Below are 21,525 nucleotides of genomic sequence, written 5' to 3'. Positions count from 1 at the left end.
TTTGACTGAAATTGGGGCGAAACTTGCACTGAATTTAAAGGAAAAATGTTTGGGATCCTAAGGATATTCCTCTATATCACTGAAGTCATTAAGTTTTTTTTTTCCAGAAGGGCAGTACACCTAGGACTACACCTGGACTCTCCTTTGGATAGAGGTGTTTAGTTCTTTAACGCAAGAGAAAAGCCCTTAAAAGAAGAAACACTCATACTGAAATATGAGACTTGATGTCTTAGTCCTGGTACATATTAATGCCTTTTAAGAATATCGTGAAAGTGCTGCGAGTTAGGAGTGGGTGATAACACTCACAAAAAGTAATTTGGAGGATGTTTTAAAATATGCAAGATGATGTATAATCTTCTTCTAGTGTTGGTGTCTACATAAATATATATGAATATATTTTTATTGTTGGATGATTTAGAAGTTATATTTTGCTTTCAAACTTATATTCCTTATGCAACATTTTTAATTCTTCCCTTGATCAAGTGGCCTGGAGCACGTATTTATGCATTCAAGGTGTTTAATGATTGCACTGAATGGTTTCATTCATCTGATATTCGAAGAGGTGAGCTTCAACAAGTTGAAGTGTTGTTTTGTTTTCCAGTATTTCATCCATTTATCTATGCTGTTGGGGATGGATGCAAATAGAGAATGGAATGAGATAATGCTTTGATCAACTGCTTTTGATATTCTTTAATAGGTGTTCATTTTGGCTGAATTTGTCAGTTTATAGGCTACTGTAGCTTAGCATTAGCACGGAATGCAATGTAGTTCTTTACATCTATTAGAATGCACATGTACAACGTGTACATACACATGTACGGTACATATGCACCGTATCTATAAACTGTTAAAAAATCAGTTCCTAAACAGCACCCTTTCACCTTCCAGAATAGTCACTTTGTTAAGAAACATTTGAAGACACTTTAATTTTAATGGAAGTGATTACACTAAATCTTGTTATACTTGATTAAAAAAAAAAAAAAGTAAAAATAATGTGAAGTCTGATTCAGACATTAGCAATTTCTCAGCTGGACTACAGTCAGAAAACATTTATGCATTGAATGACAAATTTATTTCAGTGAGTTACTTAGATGTGAAAATGTATGGGAGTTTGAAAATACATGCTTCCACTATATTAACAAGAAACATGTCAAAAGGAAGAATGGAACCAATAATTCTAAAGAAAGTTAAACACCAATCAAATATGCACATTAAGAAACTGCATGATAAATGTAAGTATTCTTAACCTTGAACATCAACATCATGTAAGATCTTCTGGGTGACAGTTCACTTATTTAGTAGGTTTCATAGTTACAAATAATTAAAGAGGATGATAATATTCTGTAATTTGTGACCTTGTTTTAACTGGAAAAAGTTGTTACTTTTCTAAAATGTAAAAGAAATAACTGGATTTATGTTTGAATGTGTCACTTTGCTTGCTATTGAAGAACACTTATTAATCACATGCAAAATATTGCTTAACATTATCTTTTTGTACTTCTTATTAAAGTTAATTTAAATATAGCACACTGTATTTTTGTTTTTAATGCTTTGACAACAAATGTTTAATTCTTCTCATGGCTTTTCTCTCAGGATTTGTGTGTGGGTTTTCTTGTTTGTTTATTTTTATTTGTTTGTTTTTAAGCAACCCATTAAAGCCTCTGCAAAGGTGCCTATTTATTGCAAGTAGAATTTCCCAAAGGAAGAAAATAATATTTTGGAAAGAAAATATTCCTTAGCTAGGTGACGGTTAGGTTTTCTATTTATGTAATGAGAATATCCTCATGTATTCATATTACACATAGCAATGTTTCATGTTTTCAAAAGGTTTTAAAACATAATGCTGCAGGGTATACACTAACCCCCAGTTGATGGGCAACATAAGAAAACTCCTAATAGACAGTTTAGTTCATCACTGGTAGTAGGTGGGGTAACAAAGCTTAACTGGAAACAACTCCATTTGTCAGCTACCACAGACTGTTAGCAGCCCATTGTTCTGCTCTAATGTTATATTGCCATGTATGTTTCAGTCAAAATCCATACTTGCTTTCTTTTCTTTTTAATATACAGTATACATATAGCTCAATACAGATTATGTGCATATATCTATCTATATATTATAGTATGTATATAGAAAATAAAAATACCCAATTATGTGCTCCATGAAGATATCTGGGTTAATGCACATTGTAACATCTGCTGTGACAACCCCAAGTGCAAATGCTTTGAGTAGGGTGTTCTGTCGTTTTTGTTTATTTATTTATTTATTTATTTATTTATTTTATTTTATTTTTAAGTGCCTTCTGAGTTCCAAGTCTCTCAGTGGAATTAACTATACTTTGGGATGGCCCCTTTCTTTTCCTGTGTAGCTGTAGCTTCAGATAACAGGCACATAAATGCTCTTCAAGGAAGATGGAAGTGACATGGCTGATAAGCAGGTATGTGGGGCTCCTTGTGTCAGGGCTTGGGCTATACAACACTCTTATGGAATACCTGCAAATGCGAGGACAGTGTGTGAGCAATCTATGTTGAAAATACATAAATATAGTAGAGTTCTAGTGCTCCACACTGGAAAGGATCTCTGGAGGCCGTCCTGTCAAATTCTCCATTGAAAGCACAGCTACTTTCACAAAATTCTATGAGACCTCATCCAGTCAAGTGTTGAGTACCTCCAAGGATGGAGATGCCACAACCTCTCTGGGTCTATGTTCCTCTTTTACCACCCTCATGACAAAGAAACACATTTCTTTGCTTTTTATTGGAATTTCCCACTTTGCAACTTGTAGTTGTTGCTACTCACTCTATCACTTTGGACCTCTGAGACAAGTGTCTCTATAGTCCAAGCTATAGCCATAATGACTTAGCACAATACCCTTTGCATGTGTGTGATGACTTCTGTCAATCAAAGTGATGCAGCAGAAGAGCCTTGCTATTGCATATCCCTGGAAAATAATACTGAGTGATTTCGCACTTTCTTTGGCACAGCAACTTCTCAGGTATTGAGGTGCTAAGAAATACATATTATACCAAGCGAGGAAAAACCTCTGTTTTATACATTGATTGCCTTTGGTCATGAGGTAAGGGTAATAATGTGGTTGATGGACTTTTTTTTAAATTTCAACTGCATGTAGGTACTTGGCTACAGAGAGCTGTGTTCTTAATACAAACCATGAAAGATGGAAAGATACCACCACATGGAGGAGAGGAAAGGGAATATTCAAATTTTATCACTTTCTAGACTAGTTTTGCTGCCATTTCATATGCCAGTCTGAGATGGGCCATTTTGCCAGTGCAGAAACTATTTAATTCTATCCTGAACTTGTAATGGCTGTTAACTGAAAAAAGGAGCAAGGGATTTGTTCAGGAGGTAAAGATTTTTCAGGATGGAAGATTTGATGAGGTGGGAAAAGCTACAAGGGATTTTAGATCAGATAGTTGCAACTCAGCTCAAAGAGTGGCATATCCCTGTGCTGGAACAAATGCATAACACCTCATAGCCAAATGTCTGCTCTGTCAGCCTTGGCACTTCCTGCATGACAAGCCCAGTCAGACCAGGATTCCGTGCTAAAAATGCAGGGAAGATTTGCAGGCAGCCTGCTCAGACAGCATGCTCTTTCCTTGGGGAAAAGGCCCCTGTAATGCTTATGCAGTCCTTTGGTCTGGAAAGCCCCATGCTTCAGTGCCAGCACCTCCCAGTGGGAAGCCAGGAACCTGTAACTGCAAGTCTGGGTAGTGGTCCCAAGGCAACGTAGCACAGCTCCGGCTCGTGCTCTGTATGCCAACAGCTGCTGGCAGGACAGGATGCACCAGCTGTGTGCCCGGTGTCTGCACCAGTGACAGCCTTCAGTTCAGAAACACCTCTGAAAATCCTCCTGCTCCTTGTGGCCCTTGGCAAGATCTCTTTATGAGGTCTGTGATGTTACTTGTAGGTTTCAAGATATTATGCTGTGCTGGTGGATTGCATTATATTGGAAGGTTCATCTTGATTCTTGTTTCAGGCTTGTAAACTCTGAGTGGGAAAGGTACCAACAACTCCCAACAAATGCATTCATAGGTGTCTGTCAGAGAATACAGCCTGCTATCATCCCAGTCTCCTGCTTTTGAAAGGAAAATCAAAATGTGAGGAGTAAACAAATGTCAGTGAAAGCTGACTTCCTTTCTTCAGGTCAAAATGCTATTTACAGCATAGCTCTAACTGTATCCTGCACTGGGAGGTACACTCCACCCGCAGATGGGTGCATGCTGAATGAGGGCATTGCCTTTCTGTTAGGGGGACTTGCTCTTTCTTTGATTGCTTTGGGATAGCTCAAAATTGTGTGTGTGTTTGTTGTTTGATTATGTGGTTGGTTTTGTTTGCTTGTTTGTAGTGCACCTTGCACAGTTGTTCTAGTCTTGATCCCGAGGTTCCAAAGAGCCTGTGTTAGAGACTGAAGCAGCAGTACAATATTGCAGAGAGACAATATGTGACCCTCCATCCTGATGTAACAGCCATTTACAGGGTTACCTTTCCAAGTGGAACTGCACTCAGTCATGGGCCATGGACAACACAATCACCGAGTGCTTGCAGTAGGGCAGCCATACCTCTACTGGGTGAATTAGTGACTCCTTATACGTTGTAATCCTAAACTATACATTAGCTCACAACATGCTTGCACTGACTCCATTTTGCTGATAAACTGAGTTTGTCATCCTTATATCAACATTTATTGAAGCTCAGTGAGCTTCAGTCCTCGTGCAACACAGTCACCAACATATTTCAGGGAAAATCCTATGAACAGGACACACGCTGCATATTGGGCAATACACTGGCCAATGTGTGAGACTGATTCTTGTTGCCACTTCCTAGCTTGCCATTTCTCCCAGTGCTCCAAAACAAACGGTCCTCTGCTAGAGTGGTTTTGAGAGTTTGGCTGTCTCCAGGAAACACCAGGGTGCAGTCAGGAAAAAGCTGGAGGTGTTTTTCAAATGCACTGGTAGATGTATAGCTGTGCCATTTCTGCACTGCTCCCTGCTTTTTCTTAGAGCTGTAAATCAGTATCCTTTGAGTCTGCACAGACAGGGAGACAGGGTCCAATCTCAGTTGCATGACCAGTGTGTTTCTTACATATCTGTTTGTTGTAGTTTAGCCCCAGCAGGCAGCTCAGCACCACCCAGCTGCTCCCTTGCTTTCCCCAGGTGGAAATGGGAAGAGAACTGGAAAGGCAAAAGTACAACTCATGTGTTGAGATAAAGGCAGTTTACTAGGTAAAGCAAAAGCCACGTGTGAAAGGAAAGCAAGACAAGGAATCCATTCACTGCTTCCCAATGGCAGGCAGGTGTTCAGCCACTTCCAGCAAAGCAGAGATCATCACATGCAACGTTTCTTGGGAAGACAAATGACATCACTCCCAATGTCCCCTTTTTCCTCCTTTACCCCCGCAGTTATTGCTGAGCATGGTGCCCCGTGGTATGGGATATGTCTTTGGACAGTCTGGGTCAGCTGCCCTGGCTGTGTCCCTTCCCAGCACCTTGTGCACTCCCAGCCTCCTTACTGGCTGGGCAGCATGAGAAACTGAAAAGTCCCTGGCTCTGTGTAGGCACTGCTCTACAACAACTAAAAACATTGTTGTAGTATCACTAAAGATCCAAACACGGCATCATACAAATCTCTACAAAGAAACTATGGTATTTTCTTATAAAAAGATTTACTGATTTATTAGGACACTGAAAATAACACTTCCTGGAGCAACAGGATGAATTTGACTTCCTCTTCATTTCTTCCCCTACACAGACAATATTGTAATATAAAGCAAGGCAACATCCTAATACCAAGATAAAAATAAGGATGAAGTTATTGGTGAAGAAGCACTCTGTTCTGCTTGTCTGTTTATGCATTTCCTTCTTAGTGGATGCAAAAATGTATGCAGACAAAATATGGTTGGAGGGCAAAATATACTTGTAATACTTTCTTATTAGCAACCTCTCAAAGATGACTATTTTTCCACTGGAAAGTGTTTTTCTTTAGTTTGATTTTTTTTTTTTTTGTTCCCCTGAACATTTCACTATCATCAAAGAGTGTTTTTAAGCTCTTATAGGATGCTAAGGAATTAATAGCAGTACAGAAAGTAGTCTAGAACACAGTATTTTTTTCAGGAAAATTTGAATCAAAAAATCAGATTCTAATGGGTAAGTTTTTGTTTTGTTTTGTTTTTTCTTTAAGTATGTAGTGATACTAAGTAAACAGGAGACCTGAGTAATATTTGCAGACTTGACAAATCATATGGGAGAAGAGAGGCATTTAGCTAGATACAGCATTTAAAACATTTTGAACACTTGTCCTTTGCATTTTGTGGTGGATAGGACCCACAGTAAAAATGAAGGTTGAATATTCATAATGTTTTAAATATTGAAAGCAACTCTGCTTTCAATTTATTTGCAGATCTTTTGAGACTCTGGTGTAAATTATTAAAGAGGAAGAAATTCAATGTCTCTTCCACTTTCCAAAGACTAGCGTCATTTTTTGCTAATATGGTACATGAGTAGCAAAAGCAAAAAATGTGGCGTAGCTTTATGCAGACTGCTATTTTGTGCAGAGCAACTTGTTTAAGTGGTGCTCTCCTCTCCCTTCCCAAATCAGTTGTCAATATTTCAAGATAGTGAGAACTGGCAAGGAAAATTCTTCTCAGTTGTTGTGGCTTTGCATATTGCTGTTAAACCTTCTGATGAAACACCTTTCCCTTCAAAAACCCTTTCTCCTTGCTATTGCAGCCCCCTCACACTAAGCAGGCTAGAGTTTGCAGAAATGGCAGTGACAGGAATTTAGAGTCAAGCCATGCTTCATGCTGCATTTTAGGTAGAGTTCAACTGCTTTTACTGTGGGCTGTGCACAGCAGTCAATATTTCTATTTTTGAAAAACAAAGTCTGACAGAACTAGTACACTGTAACAAAGATCCAGCAATGAGACAGTGGCCAGGTGGTACTGGCACTATCAAAGACTAGACCCTTCTGGTCATGCTGCCATTTACCAAAGGTGAGAGTACCTCACACCTCACATCGAAGCACAGGTTAAAAAAAAAAAAAAAAAAAAAAAGGCAAAGCAATACAGGAGGCTTCTGGAGTGCCTTGATGACAACTTCTGACACAGATGATGGAGTTGCCAATAAAGGACTCCTGGATTTGTTTACTTTGGCTACAGTAAGGCTTTTGTCACTGTCTCCTATAACACCGTCATAGACTAACTGATGAAATACAGGTGGAGTGAATTGAAAACTGGCTGAACAACCAGGCTCAGAGGGCTGTGATCAGCAGCTCAAAGTCCACCTGGAGGTAAGTCACTAGTGCTTTATTACTGGGGCCAATACTGTTTAAAGTCTTTGCTAATGACTTGGTTGGTGGGACAGAACATGCCCACAGTAAAATCACAGGCAATACAGAACCAGGAGGGGTGGCTGGTATATGAGAGGGCTGTGTTGCCATTCAGGGTTGGAAACCTGGGCAGAGAAAAACCTTGTGAAATTCAACAAAGGAAGATGTCATGACCTGCAACAGGAGAAGAATAATCCTGTTCACCTGTACAGCCTGGAAAGCAGCTATGCATAGTACATCAGAGTCCTTTTGGACAAGAAGCAGAGCCAGCACTGTGCTGTTGCAGTAAGGAAGACCAACAGTTTCCTGGATTGCAGTAGGAAGGACATTGGCAGCAGGTCATACTCAGCCCTGGTGAGACCACGTATGGAATATAGTTCATATGTGCTGGAAGCAAGAGAAAAATTGACATATTGGAGCAGATCTAGCAAAGGGCTGCAAGATGACGAAGGGCTTGGAAATTCTGAAATCTGAGAAGCTGAGAGGACTGGGACTGTTCAGCCTGGAAACGGCTCAGGAGGCATCTTATCAAGGTATACATATAGCTAATGGGAGGGAGTAAAGTAAACCAAGCTAGACTGTTCTCAGTTTTATCCACTGAAAGGACAGGAGGCAGAAATACAGAATGTTCCAATGTACACAAAAAAAAAAGTTGTACAAAAAAAATAAGTTTTACTGTGAAGGTGAGCACTGGCACAGGTTGCCCAGAGAGGCTGTAAAGTCCCCCTCCCTGGAGAACTTCAAAAGCTTCCTGGACTTTGGCCTGGGCACCCTGTTGTGGGTGGTTGAACAGGTGGCTGGACCCAATGGACTCCAGAGGTCCCTTCCAACCTCAGTGATCCTGTGAATCTGTATAAAAGCTGTCAAAGCTAGTGTTGGAAAGAAGGCTGAATTTGTAAATGTAATTAGCTTCCAAAGGTACCAAGTAGATCACTTTGTACCTCATACCACAAAATTAAACAAGCTCTAGGTTCAACCTTATTTCTTCTTCTGTGAATGTGTTCTTGGCTTTCTTGGCCTTATGCCTTGGAATTTATCAGCTCCAGGTTCTGTGTTAAATCTGAGCAGTACAGTTCCACAAGATGGGCTGTTTCCAGTGGTGCAGATCTCTTCTGGCCAGAAGAGATCATTTTGACCTCTCAGATTATGCAGGCCTACTGAAAGTTTTTTGCTGGGGTGGGCCCTGGGACAACCTGACACCAGCAATATCATTCCCTATAACACAGGGCTGCAAATGAATGCGTTCATCCCTTTTTCACTTTCAAAGCCCAAATCTATAGGAATAGCAGCCAGGTTTTATTCATATCCCACTACAAACAGAAGCTATATAAAGAAAATGTGAATAAGTTAGAAGTCACTCTGATAACCCTTTAGCTCTAGAAATAGACTGACTTGAATATAAATCTGTTACTAAAAAAAGTGAATACCTACCTTTTTAAAATGGAGCCTATAGGTACACTGAGAACTTAATTTACCAAATTCCTGAAGGTATTTTGAGTCTTACAACTGAGCCTGAGGCAGTATGTGACTCATCTTGCTTTCTGTCACCCTCTACGTGACCTAGCCAATCTGAAAGGTCCAGAATTTGGTTGTTGAAGAATTATATGATAATAAATATATATGTATTGCCATTATATATAATATATAGCCTTCATTAAACAGCAACAACAAAAAACAAAGAAACAGCAGATAATTAAAGGTAGGAAGGTATATGTGGATATATACGAATACACGTATGCATGGATATATTGCCATATTCAAATTCTAAAACACTGAATGAAATGGTTGTGCACAAGAGGGAATATAGTTCATTTCTGTATAGGAACAAACACAGATTGTTATAGTCCAGGCAGTGATTTGCTTTCTCCTTTAGAAAATAAGGAGCCTGACATGAGGGGACCATTGAGTGTGACTGAAGAAAAAGGATTCAGCACAGCTTGAGCTAACGTGCACCCTGTCACTTTACCAAACCTGACCAAATTCCTAGCCTCTGCATAGTCCTTGGGTTAGTGCCTGCTTTTGAATCTCACATCACATTGTAAAGTGTATGTAACATCAATTGGCTCAAAAAACAGAATTTAATATACTCTGCTACACTGTAATTCAGTGTCAATCCATGTGTGTTTTACCAGAAGTAATACTCATATTTTATAAATATGATACAGCCTGTATTTTGTTATGCACACCAAACAGCATGAGTTATACCTGATATTAATGCAGCATACATTATTAGAGAAACGTTCTGTATAAGACATGGGCCTAAGCCATGTCTTTATGGCAAGTATATTTGTGTTATAACCTGTGAATGAGTAAAAACTGTTGCTTGGATCACAATTATGGAAACCTAGAGAAGAACAGTTAATATCTATAGAACTAAACTGTTACATAAACGAGGAAACTTCCTAATCTAGCTTGATATAATACTTCAAAATGTTCAAATAGTTATAGAATTAAAAACCTAGGCTGACATTCATCACTCTCAGGCTGTGTTTTAATAATGTGTACAAGGTGATACCAGACCATGGTAATAACAGAAGTCCTGCCCCTGCCTCACCTTTGATGATGCACTTCTGCTTCCTTGCAACAGCTTTGTGGTGAGTTGGGAACTGATATGGATAACAATCAATCTGTGAAAATAAACACTGATTTTATTTATTTATTTTGGCTGGATTAGCTCCCTGATTTCACCAGCTGAGCTACAGCAGAAAACAAGTGCTCGCTGAAAGTAAGAAATGGGAAGGAGCATCCAGAGTTAAGACAAGGACTTAGGACAGCTGTAAACCCACATCTTCCCGCTTTGTTTGCTCTGTCACAGTTTGAATCCTTGGGTAAAATCCTGGCCTGATTCCTGTAAGTTGGGAAGTTCCCTTTGTCTCCAGGGTTTGTCACCCACCTTATTATTAGCATATATTTTGTCTGTAATTTAGCCTTTTGGCAAGTATGTCAAACTTATTTGGTATTTTTCATAGGAGACATCTTTCCTGTCTATCAGCAGCTTCTTTATTTACTTGAGTTCTCTTTATATTCAATATCATCCTCTCAGAGCCTGTGTGGTTAGCCAGCCAGAAAAGCAGAGTCCACTCTCTATGACCACGATCCAAATCCTGCTATAGAGATGAATAACTTTACTGATGTTAACAGATCTGTTTAACTCCTGGAACAATGTGGGTGTGGTGTTATGCATTGAAGTGCTGCATCAAGGACTGCATCTTTTCCAGAATTAGGAGCATATAGCAGGACATTGCCTTTAGGGTTGTTAGGATTTTTGCTAATTCTTCAGATATTTTTCTCCTACATTAAGGGAATTTAGGAAAAATGAACTGTATCTCTTGCATTCCCATGACAGTCAACACAATATGTGACCCATTGTCATTGCTGCCCTCCCCCCCCCTTTTTTTTCCTACCTAATATGCAGATGTTTCAATTTTCCTTAAAAGAGTTTGTATTCCTTACACTTTTAAAGAAAGTCTCTGACCTATGAGCTCAGCATCAAAAGTTATAACAGCCTCTGTATCTCCAGACAATCTGAGTCAATGGATCACTTCTGAGAAGTGTCATTTTAATGTGCTGTGGACTAATCAGTTAATTATTTAATTGGTACTTCAATTAGGATAATTTAAGTAATTTGGGCAAGGAAGAGGTTTGTTTCCCCTACTAGGCTACAAATACATATTTTTAACTGTCTGTGGTGCTAAGGAAATGGAAAAGAGGAAATCATAAAAGAAGAACAAACTGAAGTCTCTATTGCACCAACATTCTGAATCAAATAGAACTAAAAACTGCAGACTGTAAGGCAAGGAAGAACTTATTTAAAAGTTCCTACAAAAGCTACTACAGAAGCAATAGATCTTATCAACAATGCAAACACTTGCCCTCTAATAAGGAAATGGGAAATGGTGGGACACAGTCTAGAATTGCAGCTGCACCTCATTTTGGTGATAGTGGCATGGAGAATTCTTTTGTCCACCACAGGAAAGCCAGTATGTGAGAAGGCTTTTCACAGTGTGTTTCAGGTTGTCAGCAGTTTCATCTTTATCACATGGTTAGATCTCTGATTACACTTTAATATCTTATGTTTATTAGTCTAAAGTTATTTGGAATAATCCTTTTTATGTTATGATACTGCAACTGACTCAGTGTCCTGATCTCCTGCTATTCATTCTCTGCTTTTGCAATGAAAATTTCTAAATTATCCATTCAGTCTTGCAGAACATTAATGACAATAAGATGATTTCCAATTATTCTGAGCTTTTCACAATGTCATAAATAACTGACTACTTGAAATTATTCCCTTTCTTGCTATTCACACATTATACTGGTTGCTAAGGCCTAAGTATTTATGCCTGAACAGTAGTTGGTTTGTTGCTAAGTTCTAATAATGATAACAACATGTTAACTTTCAAGTTTAGTAAGCATAACACACATATCAATATTGTTTTAATTATTTAAATATTGATGAAATAGTGATCATCAATGCTGAAGAAAAAAATTTATGCTAATGAAAATTTGTTATGAATGATATTTTGTTAATATTAGCAATGTGTTTAGGTCATGATAGGGTGTCTTAACCACTGTTTCCTCCTGACTCCCACTGCAGATCTTGATTTTGTTGTTGTTGTTCAGACTTTCCACTTGTTTTTATTAACTGGATTTTTTTTTTTTTAAAAGAGGTGGAAAAACTACTCTCTTTCCACATATGAGAATTACTTCTGACATTTGTTTTTTTTTTGGATGTTGACATTTGATTTCTCATGTTAGTAATTATACTTGAATCCCTTACAGCTGCTCAAGTACCAATTGCATATTACATCCCTGCATCCAATTACATTTTCTGGTAACAATTTATTATTATTATTTTTCTCATCCTGGTATGTATTGCAATAACACACTGAGTACTGCTGTTCAGAACATTCATAAGTCTCCTTCATTAGAATTTATTTTGATCTGTTTTGAAGGACCAGAGAGTGCCACAAAGATGGTCGAGGGGATGGAGCACCTCTCTTATAATGAGAGGCTGAGAGACTTGGGACTGGAGGAGGCTCAGGTGGGATCTTAGGGTTTATAAATACCAGAAGGGAGCGTACAAAGAGGATAGAGTCAGGCACTTTTCAGTGGTTCTCAGTGCCAGGATAAGAGGAAAAAACTGAAACACGTGAGGTTCCCTCTGAACATCACAAAGCACTTCTTTACTGTGTGGGTGATGAAATACTGACACAGGCTGCCCAGAGGGGCTGTGGAGACTCCCTCCTTGGAGATCTTCAAAAGCTATGTGGACATGGTGCTGTGCACCCTGCTGTGGGTGTCCCTGCAGGGCTTTGGACCAGATGGCCTCCAGAGGTACCTGCCAACCTCAACCACTGTCATTCTATGAAGGAATCTTATTGGTTTCAAGTTTTTAATTAATACATTATCCACAAATTATTCCCATTGATTAATTTGCAAGTTCACTTACTGATTACAATTTGTAAAATGTAGACCATATATAAAAACTGAAACAAAAGTCTCAGTTCATCTAAAGATTTCTTCAGTGGTGTAATGTGTCGCTGCATACCAAAATTACTTACCTATTTTAGTAGAAATTAACATTCAGATGACAAAGTCTGCCTTGTACCTACTCCTTGAGGAAAGTCATAGCATTTGATTAAGAAAATAGGTACAGTATTATACTGTAAACAACCAAGGAGGCTGAAGTTGCGCAGGCAAATAGGTGAGCAATTGATTTACTGATCTACATCATGTTGTCATATATAATTGTTTACATTTTAAATGTAATGTAAGGAAAAGATTATACCAAATACTACTAAGTAACAATCCCTCACCTCATGCTTCACCAGCTTGAATTACACTGGTGTGGGTTTTGTTCCTGTCTTGTTGAACCAGGATCACCCACTCAACCATGTCCCTAAGCATCATGTCCAACCCCTCCTTGAACAACCCCAGGTATAGTGACTCCACCGCCTCCCTGGGCAAACCGTTCCAATGCCTGACTGCTCTTTCTGAGAAGAAATGTCTCCTTATTTCCAACCTAAACCTCCCCATGCACAACTGGAGGCCATTCCCTCTAGTCTTATCACTAGTTATCTGTGAGAAGAGGCCAACCCCCAGCTCCCCACACCTTCCTTTCAGGTAGCTGTAGAGAGCTCTAAGGTCTCCCCTGAGCCTCCTCTTCTCCAGACTAAACAACCCCAGCTCCCTCAGGTGCTCCCCATAGGACTTGTATTCCAGGCCCTTCACCAGCTTCGTAGCCCTTCTCTGGACAAAATCCAGGGCCTTGATGTCCTTCTTGTAGTCAGGGGCCCAAAACTGAACACAGTACTTGAGGTACAGCCTCACCAGAGCAGAGTGCAGGGGGACAATCACCCCCCTGGTCCTGCTGGCTACACTATTCCTGATATAAGCCAGGATGCAGTTGGTCTTCTTGGCCACCTGAGCACACTGCCAGCTCATGTTCAAGCAAGTGTCAACCAGCATCCCCAGATCCTTTTACTCTGCACAGCTTTCAAGCCACTCTGCCCCAAGACTCTAGCATTGAGTGGGGTTGTTGTGGCCAAAGTGCAGGACCCGCCACTTAGCCATGTTGAACCTCATCCCATTGGCCTCTACCCATCGACCCATCCTGTCCAGGCCCCTCAGCAGGGCCTTCCAACCCTCCAGCAGACAGACACTTCCCCCCAGCTTGGTGTCATCTGCAGACTTACTGAGGGTGAACTCAATTCCCTTGTCCAAATTGTCAATAAAGATATTAAAGAGGATGGGCGCCAACACTGAACCCTAGGGAACACCAGTCCTGACCGGTCACCAACTGGATTTCACTCCATTCACCACTACTTTCTGGGCCCAACCTTCCAGACAGTTTTTAACCCAGCAAAGAGTGTAACTGTCCAAGCCATGGGCTTCCAGCTTCGTTAAATTTAAATTAATGGAGCTCAGAACAAAGCACTTTCCTGCCCAGATAACATGCAAAGGTAGATTCACGTTCATTCCTAAACTTAATTGCAGTCCTGAAAGAAGCAGAATGGTGTGTAGTGAGAGTGAGGCCATTGCTCTCTCCTCCCATTGCAGTGGAATATAATCTGGTCTTGTTACAGGAAAGACAATGACTTTCTTTCATAGGAATTGTACCACGATTTGTCTTCATTCTACTTAATCAAGGAATGATGCTAACAGTTGAGCCTGAAGGCATTACCTAGTCTTCAGGGACCATTATTGTTCATATTTTGCCATTTTGCATAAAAACTTTTAAAATAAAATGCAATGTTGAGGCTGTAAAATAACCTCAATATCTGTTTAACATCCCACTCATATGATATCTCAGTGAAATCCCTACAAAAAAAGAAAAGTGGTTTAAATGAAAGAGGAAAAAGCTATGGAAATCACATCTGTTGTATGATACAGTACCATAGGGAGTGAAAGAAAAGGAAAATGTGCAAAGAAGCTAAGAAAAGAATTACTTTAACTGGAAAATAATTGGAGAGGGAGAATCATCCAAGAAGAAAAGTGCAGAACATGACTCATTATTTTCATAGCAAGTTACAAATAAATTGCTTAGAAATGCGTTATGTTATTTGGATGTTTAATTATTCAGAATGGATTTTAAAGAGAAAATTTTAGAAAGTCTTATTTCTAACCCTGACTGTCTTTCAGCCTGACCTACCTTTAAAGAATTGATGCTTTTTATGTTCTTTTGCACTTTAGAAAATCTGACTAAATAAAGTAACATGATTCATTGATACATTTGTTTTAAGAAGTAATTCAGTAAAAAGTACAACAGATTTTTATTTTTTATTTTTTCTTGCTAATCCAGATATATGACCATTTCAGTAAATTGTTAAATTAGGGTTAAAAATGGTGTTTGCACAAACCACATTCTATATATAAGCACAAAAGTAACATTTGTCAGTCATAGGAAACATCTATAACCAAAATAAGTTAGAAAAGTCTTCTATAAGAGAAATCACTCATGCTTTAAAGATTATTTTAAAAGTAATTGTCACTGGTATTTAGAAAAATAAAAGATTTTATAACTGTTTCATCCTCCCAGCACATACAACTGTATAAAACTCTTTAAAGCATAAAAATGTTTAACAGACACCTGGATTTCAGTAAATTTAATGTGAGATGAGAATTGTATTTTCATTTCATGGTATATTTCCCTAATTCTAAATCAGAAACTTAGTCTAGGCAATAATCATTAGCTCAATAATTAGGGAGTGACTCAAAGATATCTCACACCCAGTGCAGCAGAATGTGAATATCAATACCTGCAATATTTGTGAATAATTTAAATTAAGCATTTGTGTGTTTGGAAAATTATATTGCTAACTGCTGTGGTGTCTTACATCTTGTTGAAATCTCTGAGTAAATCTCTGACCCTTTGTCAGATGGTGGTGCTTGCTCTTGGTGAAGGGGCACCTTGCAGGTGGATGAGCCTGGGAAGAGACCTGCTGTTTGTGCTAACAGTGAATGACCTAGACCTTCAGCTGCCATGGAGGAAAAGATCAGATTGTATCACAGCTCAAGTTTCTAACTACCTTTTTATTTTTATTTTTATTTTTATTTTTATTTTTATTTTTATTTTTATTTTATTTTATTTTATTTTATTTATTTTATTTTATATTTTATTTTATTTTATTTTATTTTATTTTATTTTATTTTATTTTATTTTATTTTATTTTATTTTATTTTATTTTATTTATTTTTTCCTGGATGTAAAATACTGGTATTGAATTGACTTCCGTGTGGCTATCTAGCTGCCACCTCCTCCCCTCATGTCAGCTGGTGGCACAATGTGGCCTCACAGAGTGCAATGACAACCAAAGCTCATTTTGGTGGTTGCAACAGCAGATTGGGCAAATGAGTCTGGGGTTTATGGCATGACCACTGGCTGGCAGAGGAATGATTGGAAGGATGGTGTCAGGTGCCTTGTCTTGCTGGGGCAGCTGACAAAGCATATTTCTTGTGGTGGTCACAAGGATGGGGGCCATTAGGGCTTTTTTTAGAGGTGGGAAAACTATGAAAGTTGGTACGGATTGAGCTGAAGAGAATGATCAACAACCTCTCAAACTGTCCTTCAGCTATGTAGCTCTTGCCTCAGAAAATGTCCTAGCAATACAGGCACGTGAGAAAAGAGAAATACAGATTTTCTTTTTTCTTAATTCACAAAAAGAATAAAAGTCAATTTCTCTGATTTTGAGAGTTGCTCTTCCTTCTCCTATAACTTTTTCTTTCAAAAAAGATTAATACTTAGATGTGTCTTTTATTCAGAATCCATGACACTGAGATTTTGGTAGAGAGGGACCTTGTACTCAACAGAGAGCTCTCATTGCAGTCGACTTTTAGAAAACCTTCCTCTACTTAAAGTGCCTCCCTTTCTGCTCTTGTAGCCTTTGATCAGGTTACTAGAGGCTATATAACAAAGGGGAGGTTATGTAATAATGTATCGCTTCAAGTAAAATGTATTTTATATTCATTCCTCAGTACTATATATCCCTTTCATAGTCATACTTGAGAGTCACCATAAATAAATTTGGGGTTAGATTCTACCTCTCAAGGTGACTTGTGCAGAATAAAGGCAGTTGTTATTGTGTTTCAGGTCTTTGTAATATATGTAGAAGGCAAAGAGGGTTGTATCAAACAAAAATATTTCAGTTTCCTGCTTTTTGCTTTTTTTTTTTTTTTTTACAGCAGAAAGTCAGAAAAACAGAAAACTATTAAACTTGCACTTTCTCAAAGAAAACTTGCTGAGCAATTGAGGGGGAATAGCTTTCTTCAAAATCAGCTTGTTTGAGTTTCAGTTGTTTTAGGGATTTCCTGTTGTTTTCTTTGCTAACACATTTAATCCTCATGATTTTTTCCTTAGCTTAGTGAAAATAATTCTTCCTTAGCATTGGTCTTTTCCAGATTTTTTCCTATCTTTTCTAGCATCAAACGTCTCCAAATTTAATTTCTTTAAATTCTGTTTGTTTAGGGATTCATTTTAGTTTGGATTTTGTTTGTTTTCCCAGCACGTGGCATTCTAGTGAATTCTTTGTTAGCTTAGTGAAAGGAATTTTCCCCTTAGCTTCAGTACTTATCATTGTATTTCCTTTTTAAAAAGTGTGGGAGCTTACAAGAGCATTTCTGAGTCCCGTATCTCCCCACAAAACCACAGAAGATTAGATGCAGTGTACCTCTTCTCAGGCACAGAACTCTGAGGAAGAAACAGTTTTATTTTCAGAAACGTCTGCATGCATTGGAGAGAAGTCAATAACAGGCAAACCTCAACTGCATAACATCCTTTGCAGTTAGTTTGAAAGTATGAAGGCGTAAGGATTTATAATGTATGTAAAGCCATAATCCTTTCCTTAGCTTTTCCGAATCATCTGAGAAATTCTCACTCATTCCCCTGTGCTGGCTCAGGGAGGGGATAGAGCTGGAGCTGCAGGTGGGTGCAAAAGGCATGGTGAGCCCCCAGCTTTTGCAGTACACCAGGGGCAGGGGGTGATTGCCACCAACTTTGCATGGTGTGTGGTGGAGATGGAAGGCAGCTTGCATCAGAGACCAGCTTTCAGCAGCATGCAAGCCAAAAAAAGAGGGCTTGCAGAGACAGCTCAGCTACAAGCAATTGGCTGTGGGTGCCAGCAGCTCCAGGGAAATTCTCAACAACTGGAAAGGGTAACCATTTTCTTTTCACTCTCCTTCCATTCCTGTGAACAGTCAGGCTATTGGCTGTCCCCTTTTTCTGCTTCACCCACATAGATATATAACCTGGCATCAGGCTGTGCAAGGTGGGATGTACGTGAGTGTGTCCCATCTTGCTGCAACAGAAGAGAAAGCTCAAGTAACATGACAGAACAATAATAAAAGAGTTATTCCAAAAGTCTGTGGTAAAGTTCCTGGAGGGTATGAGAGAACTTACCAAAATGTAAAAGAGAACATACACTTAAGTCAACTAGAGGATTCAGATCATAAAACTTTTTTTTCTACAGAAACAAATTTCACCCAGAAAAAAAAAAAAAGGCCTTGAGATATTTCAAACCAATATTAATTCCCAGAAAATCCCAAGCTAGTACTCTGTAAAAAAAAAAAAAAAAAAAAAAAAAAAAAGAGAGAGAGGAGAGAGAGAGAGAGCATTTGTTCTGATAGTAAGATAGTAGGTGCCTTAGAAATGGCTTTGAGAATAAAATTCCCTCCACATGTATCAGATGTTAGCAATCATTTTACTTGAGGTCTTTTGGCATCAAACCAGACCACTTTTTTTTTTTTCCTATTTAGAAACAACTGGGATGGTTTAATTATTAAAATAATGTGAGAAAAAATTAATAATTGTAATAACTATTAAACAGCTTCAAAGGAACTTCTTGGTTCATAAAACTCACAATAACCTGACAAGGGATATTTAACTCAAGTTTATTTAAGGTATTTTCTACCTCCAGCTTCCCTGGTGCCTCAAATTATTTCTGAAATATAGAGTGTATTAATTCTTTCACTTGAATGCCTTGGACTGATCTCCAGGGAATTCTCTTAAAGCAGATCACATTGTAGCCTTTGATAAAACGCAGCTCAGACTTTTACAATTTCCTTTCCTTCAGCATTTCCATTCCCAATTCAGTTAGCCTGAGTTGCATGAAAAATAATTATATTTTGCTTGTCCTTTAACTTGCCTCACAAAAATTCTTCTCCCTTACTTTGCATGCACAGAGCACCCATCCATACTTTCTTTTTGCCTGGGTAAGAAGAGTGAAATTGTCATGTTATCTCCTCCTCTGGATATTATAATAAAGAAAGGTTATTTTCAAAATCTCATTCTCTAAGGTATGTCATCTTAAGTTTGATTCTGAGGTTTGTGAGGCTTTACCCTACAAAGCTCCTGTGGGTCTGCCTACAGGCAGTGTTCTTCTGCTTGTGCTTAGGTCCCCAAAGAGTAACTGTTGGGGTAATGTGTCACAAAATGTCATTCCTCAGTTCTGTTACTGATTTCTATTACCAGCAAATTTCTCTACACAATTTGCCTGCATTTTACTTGTGTTTTCTTTGGCACAAGCTTTTTTTTTTTTTTTTTTTTTTTTTTTTTTTTTTGTGTGTGTGTGTTTTTTTTGGCAAAACAACGTTTATAACTGTGGTGCCTGTAAACAGATAGACAATTATCAGGATGTTAGAGATAATACATGATATCCAGGCACCATGGCATCTTCAAGATGCTGTGTTTAAAGCTCATCTTGTGACTTTGTAGTGAATTTTAAGTGGGAATGGTTTGTTTTCCATTAGCACAGTCTCTGCAGAGTGACAGGTATAGTGGGAAGATAACTAAGCAGTAGCCATGTTCAACACTGAGTTGTGTAAATGATGAGGGAGCACACACAGCCTCTTCTTATCACAGGCACTTCCATTTAGAGCATATGAAAAATGATGTGAGACATATATTAATATCTAGGTAGCTACTGTGCTCTACGAGAGCTATCTTTAAAAGGCTTGTTTGTCTACTAGAGTATCCAACTGTTGGTTTTTTTTCCTAAAATATGTTTTCACACTTAGATGTCATTTCAGTCCTGAAGAACTACTACTTTAATCTGCTGAATGCGGGATGGTCCCTAAGGGATTTTTGGACACCATTTAAAGTCAGCTTTTATAGCTCTCTTATGCTTTACGACTGACACAGCTATTTTGAAGTGGAGAGAATGTCTACAAAGTAGATAAAGGGGAAAAAAATGCTCAGGCAATTCAGAATAGGAAAAGGAAGAAGCAAACACATTAATAATTTGCTATATTTAATCACAAGCTAGAGAATTACTCCCTTAGAGGGAGATTTCCTGAAGACATTCTGCTCAAAAATTATTGAATTATGTTAGGATGAGAGATTATTTAAGAAATTCTGTGAACTGAAGTAATCAGACACATCAGGGAAGTAAAAAGACCCTAGAAAGGACTTTTGGGGTTTTATGTGTTTAGGGGGCTGTTATATTTAAGGATACAGTAAAAAGATGTGCTGTGGCGTATTAAGTGATTCATTGTTCTTCAGTAACTGTGTCTGATGGGCTGTGATTTTTATCAAAGACTCCAGCAGCTCATTTCATAAGCATTTACCATTATTTTATAAACATTTGTTTTCCCTAAACTGCCTCTACTAGTGAAAAACTAATTATCCCAAAATAAATATCAGAGATACAAGGAACTTTCTCTTGGTTTTTCTCACTTGTGTCTCTGAAACTTTATAATTTTAGGCAGAAGCTTCTGTAGCTGGGAGGAAGTAGGGCTTTCTGTGTAAAAGGAAAAGATTCACCTTCACAGGTACTCTTTGGGGCCATCAGAAGATGAATTGTGCCCGGAGAAGGCTTCGACAAATGAAAGCTCAGTCCCATCCTGATACAGTCTGACCAATCTGGTCAGCAGCAATTGTAGCAATGAGAGCATGCAGACAATTCAGAGATGGCCAGGAGGTCAAACGGTGCCTGTACAGATGAACTGAGGGCACAATTAACTTGTGTGTGTGAGGTGGCTCCTTATTTGTGTAGTTCAGGGAGCACTGTTCAGTGACTGCAGTTAGCCAATGCTGCAAACGTTTGTGCTTTAAGGTCTTGCAATCCCTGCATCTTTCCGGAGCGCTAGGGGCTAGGTGGAAACAATGACACAATCTCTTCACCAAATTGCTGCTATTCTTGTTTCAATTGTTGTGACATAAAAGGCGATCAAACATTCCTACTCAATAGGCCCTTATATATACAGAGCAATTCATTAAAAGAAAAACTATCCTATTTACCTGTCTATGATTACAGTAGGTGCATGTTTTAAGAAATGAAAGAATAAAAGATACTTGAGATACCCTACATATCTTTAAAGAGTAATGCATCCAAATTGCAGTCACAATTCAAGGGTGGAGCACCAGACCAATAGCTTGTGCAGTCTATGTGGGCTAAAGAAACACACCTTCTGCAAAGTCAAGAATTTATTGTTAGTCTAATTAACATATTAGAAATCTAATCAAAGACTTATTACTAATCTTGTTACAATGATACTGGCACTTACTGTTCAAATTATCCAATTACAGCTAATTCTCATTTATAACAGAGATACAATTGTTGAACACAGACTTCATAGTGTTTATCCTTGTCTCTTTTATGTTCACTTTTTCACTGATACTCTGGGACAGAAAATTGATAGTACTACTCTTCCTTAAAGAGAATATGGTAGGGAAAGTGAATTAT

The sequence above is a fragment of the Anser cygnoides genome, chromosome 4, assembly GCF_040182565.1.
Source record: "Anser cygnoides isolate HZ-2024a breed goose chromosome 4, Taihu_goose_T2T_genome, whole genome shotgun sequence".
NCBI lineage: Eukaryota > Metazoa > Chordata > Aves > Anseriformes > Anatidae > Anser > Anser cygnoides.
Note: the sequence above shows the minus strand (reverse complement) of the source record.